This window comes from Poecilia latipinna, unplaced genomic scaffold, assembly GCF_001443285.1.
Source record: "Poecilia latipinna isolate Pla-1442-1.1 unplaced genomic scaffold, P_latipinna-1.0 Scaffold1113, whole genome shotgun sequence".
Taxonomy (NCBI): Eukaryota; Metazoa; Chordata; class Actinopteri; order Cyprinodontiformes; family Poeciliidae; genus Poecilia; species Poecilia latipinna.
Window position 1 is genome coordinate 12,393 of NW_015113729.1, and position 5,426 is coordinate 17,818.

Below are 5,426 nucleotides of genomic sequence, written 5' to 3' on the forward strand. Positions count from 1 at the left end.
GTTTGAGAAGACAACGAGGAAGCCTGGAAATGAATTTACTCAGATTCATCTGTCGGCTACAAATCGACAAAACACTTTAGGATTTCCTGTAGAACAAAAAAGAAAACCAGGAAAACCATATAGGTGCAGCTATTCTGCTGCACCTATATGTTTTTTTATAAATATATATTTATATTCTACCCACTTTGCGGAATTTCAGTCAGAAGTGTTGTGATTATAGATTCACCAAACTTATATTAACATCTGTATCTGTCCTGATATTGAGAGAAATTCTACATCAGATATCAGTAACAGATTTGTTGCAGTTTATTTTTACATGTCTGACCAAGTTAGTCAACCAATTGTTTTTGTCAGTTTCATCCATCCATCCATCCATCCATCCATCCATCCATCCATCCATCCATCCATCCATCCATCCATCCATCTATTCTTTAACACACTCGTCCCTAGTGGAGTCATGAGGGGCCCTAGTGTCTATCTCCAGCGGTGAACAGGCGAGAGTCACGGTCACCTGGACAGGTCACCAGTTCATCACAGAGTTTGAATTTCTTTCTTATTTATTTTGCATTGGCTGTTCTTTTCCTAATTGCTCTGACTGAACAAATTAAAGTTGTTTTTACATGCTTGACCAACTTTTGAAGCTGCTGGTGTATTTAAGTGTCCTGTATTGGTTCAGAGTTATCAGATAAATTTGTAATTCAGCACATTTGTCTGTGTTTAAAAAAAACAAGAAAGACATTCTGTAAAATCAATCCAGCACTGTTTTTCGGTATTGGATCAGTATTGGCCTAGCTGTAACATCTATTCTCTGTGACCATAATGAACAAAAACAAAACATTCAGGATCCTGAGTGTGACTCAAGGAGTTCCAGGCTGAAGATTCACCCGAAACCATAATTGCTCATGATTTCGCCGACACTGTTTACACTCTGCTCTTAGTTACAATTTTGTTAAGAAGAATGGGCCAAAAGATAGCCATTCTTCTTAAGAATGGGCTTGTGAATATATTACCATATTCACAAACATTTGAGGCTGGAATTGCTGCCAAATGTAGCTCAACAAAGCATTAAGTAAAGGCTGAGAATACTTGCATAAATCTGATTTCTTGTATTTGCATCTTTGATAAATTTACCAAATTTTGAGGAAAGAGATTCATGTAATACAATTTGGAATAAGGTTGAATAAGAACATAAAATGTGAGAAATGTGATCTCCATTGAATACATTCCTGACATACTGGAAGCGGAATATATCAAATAATTTTGAATCTCATCAACAACTTGGTATGCCGATGTGAGTAAAGCGCCACTAACAGAGTAGAATGAGATTATGTAATTCTGTTATCGGGTCACTGCTATAATTTTTGCTTGTATCTAGTGTTTCTGTAGTTGCGACAGGTTAACTTTGGCATTTCAGAGTAGAATTAAGTAGAAAGATGATGCTACTTTGTTTACTTAGAGCTACTTATCTTTAGCATTAAAACTTAAGGTAGATATATGATGCTGTGGTGCAGTGGTCCCCAAAGTTGGTCCATAAGGGCCGGCATCCTGCATGTTTTAGTTCTCTCCCTGGTGGTAGTTACAAACTTTTCAGCATGTCAATGTTCCTCTCAGGCCTTCCAATGAGCCATCATTTGATCCAGGTGCGCTAAACCAGGGAGAGACCTAAAACATGCAGGATGTCGGCCCTCAAGGACCGACTTTGGGGACCACTGCTGTGGTGGGATTTCCCCTCACTCTTTCTATAGCTGATCTACGCTTAAGATATGCTATGGAAGCTCTTTGGTTCAAAATCTGAAATATGTTTTTCAAACTAGTAAAACGTAGATGGCTAAAGCCCCCCTATAAAGCTGTATGATGTTTTCTCTTCATTTCAGATCAAAGAACTTTCTGGATCAAAACTATACATAAACCAAAATTACTGTCTGTACCATTGCCACAGAAAACAAAGTAAATGATGTGAGTAAATGAGTAAATATTAGTGTGTTATTAGCTGAAATGTGACCGAGTCAACAAACACCTGCTGTTTATTTCACATCATGTCATACACTCTATTTTGTCTCCGTATAATTTTAATCAGTAAAAGTGCTCCTCCACTGGTACAAGTTCCCACTCCCAGTGTCAGTTTGGTGTGTTTAGTGAGAAATTCATCATGTCCCCAACACAAAAAACAAAACTAACAGAGCAGCCTCTAATTAAACCGTACGCTCCAGCACTTAAACCTATTAACGCTGGAGGGGATGTTTGTGTGTTTGTACCAAGGTGGTCTAACTACGCCGACAGGAGCCAAGTTGGTGTTGTCCTCTAAAGCTGAACCATGCAGATATATTTTTAGATGTGGTTATTTTATCCACACAGCTAGCTCTTAGCACAGCTGGAGCTTTCTAACATTTCATTCAGCCAAAGGTTTTTGTACAGATGATTAACTCTGCATTCTGTACTTTTCACTTTTAATCTCCCATGTTTTAGCTTCACAGTTCTTCACAGGTGTTTTTCCTGAACATTTGAGATTTTACTTAACCCTCTTATGATTCTAGTGATTTTTAAAAAAATCAATAATTTATGCTCAAATGGCCAATGACAAAAAACATTGGCCATTTGTGTCAAATTTAGGTGTATTTGCAAAGGTTTTTCATTGCTTCGGCTGTGTGTTCACATAGACTATGCGTCTTGTAAGACCAGAAGTAATCACTTTTGAAAACGGCTCTGAGTGAAAAAATTTCAATATGCTTTTTCATCGCACTAATATACATGGGAGTCGCGTATTTTTTCAAATAATAATGTCTTTGCCATCGTAACACGAACATGATGCTTCTTCCATGTTTTTGTGTTGCTCTTCAGTTTACAGTGCCACCGACTGGTTGATTTAATACAGTGGTTTCCAAACATTTTCTGCGCCCCCCCCTATGGATTACAAATGGACACATGTGACGGGGGCAAAATGTATGTACGTAGCTGAAAATAGACACCAACATTGGTAGCCTATAAGGTACTTGTTAAGCTTAAGGTTCTGTATTGATATTAGCTAGTCATCTTTTAACTAACATTACCTGCATCCAACAGCTTTACTCAACTCAGTCGGTTAGTTTGGAGGGAAAAACTGAAAAGTTCTTTGCGTTTTGCTGGTTTGCTGCCGTGATTCTAACACAAACCTACGTAGCTCCGCACAGCAGCAGCAGGTCTCCTTCATAGGTGTAAACCCAGCACAAGCGTCGTAGCGCTCATGTTGCATTTAAAGGCGGCTCGGAAAAACAGGTTACAACATGTTAACGGATTAAACAGTTTTAACTGCAGATAAAAGTGACAGAGGACACAAATATGGGAAGTGTGGAAGCCTCTACTGTATCAAATTGACAGGAATAACAGAGAGTTGGCCATTCTAAGGTAAAAACCCAGCACATACAGTGTTCATGTTTTTTGTTGTTTTTTTTCACCCAGACGGCTTCCCGCGCCCCCCCTGCAATGACACGGCGCCCCCCCTAGGGGGCGCGCCCCACAGTTTGGGAACCTCTGATTTAATACATGAAGTAACCTTAGTACTTCATTTGTAGATGATATAGATACAGTTAAATGGTAAATACATTACTCTGCATAGTTGTCTTGATGACTCAAAGCTCATTTAACCTTCAAATTTCTTTAACCTTCAAATTTCAAACCTTCAAATTTCTAACCTCAAACATTTGCATGAAGCTGGAATTAGATTCTTCTTATGTGACCCAAAATCTGCATTAATACTGTTTAACATCTAAATTTCATACAATTTTACCAAAAACGCTTGGAAAAAAAGGAGTATGCTGACACAGGTCATGCTAAAAAAAAAAAAAAATATATATATATATATATATATATATATATATATATATATATATATAGATACATCTGAAGGAAATATAGATGGTTTTCAGGGGCAGATTATGTTGGGTTGTGGATGTAAGACTTCTTGTAGCCTAACTATTTTATTGGAGTCCATTAATTAGACACTTGTAGATGTGAAAAGAACGTATTTGTTTGAGAGAGCTATGTTCTGTCAGTGATAAAATGATGAAGCATATATGTTCTTCAAAATTAGTTAAAATCAAATGAAAAAAAGGAGGGCGTTTCTAATGTTGCTAGGTAACAGAACGACGTACTTTACGAAAGTAAAAAGAATGTAATGTATATCAACACTTGTCAGATAAGAGAAGCAGTAGTTTGGATGACGCTATAATGACCATAAATTTATTAATTTATTCATAAATGAAGTCACATGAACAACACAGTAGCTGAGCAGAATGGGGTTATGGTTATAATTAATGTCGGAAGAGTTCACAGCCCCCTCCTTGAAGCATACAAGGCAGCCATATTAGCTTACTACATTAGCGGTAGCATCTCCCGGAAAATTACGACTTTACTAAGACTGCCTGTCTCAGTCTAACCTAAGACAACATACAAACAACCCAGAAAGTTGCCATCCTTCAGTTCTCTTTAAAGATTCTAGACTTGGCGCAAGTGGTATTCCTTTTTGAAATAAAACACGGGAAAATTGGGTGTGGGACAGCCAAGAGAAGGGGGAGAGGGGGCTGGGGGTCTAGGAGGTAGCGAAAACTAATATGCCAGCATTACACGGTGTAAGATTAACAACGGCCCAAACCCGTGTTTTAAATCAACCTTTAAGATAATGTATTAAACCTCATGCGCAAAATAAAATATACTACAGAAATATGAAAGCATAGACTCACCGTTGGGGTTGGGTTTGCGTTCGCCTCCATGGTCGCTAGCCTCGGTGATGCTGGTATTTCTTCACTATGACACCTGCGTCATGTGATTGGCTGGGTTTTGAAATCTGACAATGATTGCTAATGTCTGTGACCTGAAGTAACCTTGCCATTTTTGTACAGCAAATTTTTAGACGCTGAATTTGAGACAGCGAATTTGAGCAAATTGAATTTTTAGGACACTGGAAATATTGCATTTGAATTTTTAAAAGTTGAATTTTTTTATATGTTGATTTTTTTTTTAACACTGAAAAAATATATATTGAAAATTTTATCTTTGAAATAGGAATGTGAATTTTTTTTTACATATTAAAATTGCAAACATGTACAAATAATGACACTGAATTTTTCTTTAAATTGAATTCGGATGCATTTTTTATTCAAATTCTGATGGCACATATTTACTTCCATACACCACAGCAAGCATGTACAAATAATGACACTGAATTTTTTTTTAAATTGAATTCGGATGCATTTTTTATTCAAATTCTGATGGCACATATTTACTTCCATACACCACAGCAAGCATGTACAAATAATGACACTGAATTTTTTTTTAAATTGAATTCGGATGCATTTTTTATTCAAATTCTGATGGCACATATTTACTTCCATACATATTGGTGTTTAAAATTCAATTAAGCTGCTTAGATTGGGGATTTAGTGGAGACGGGT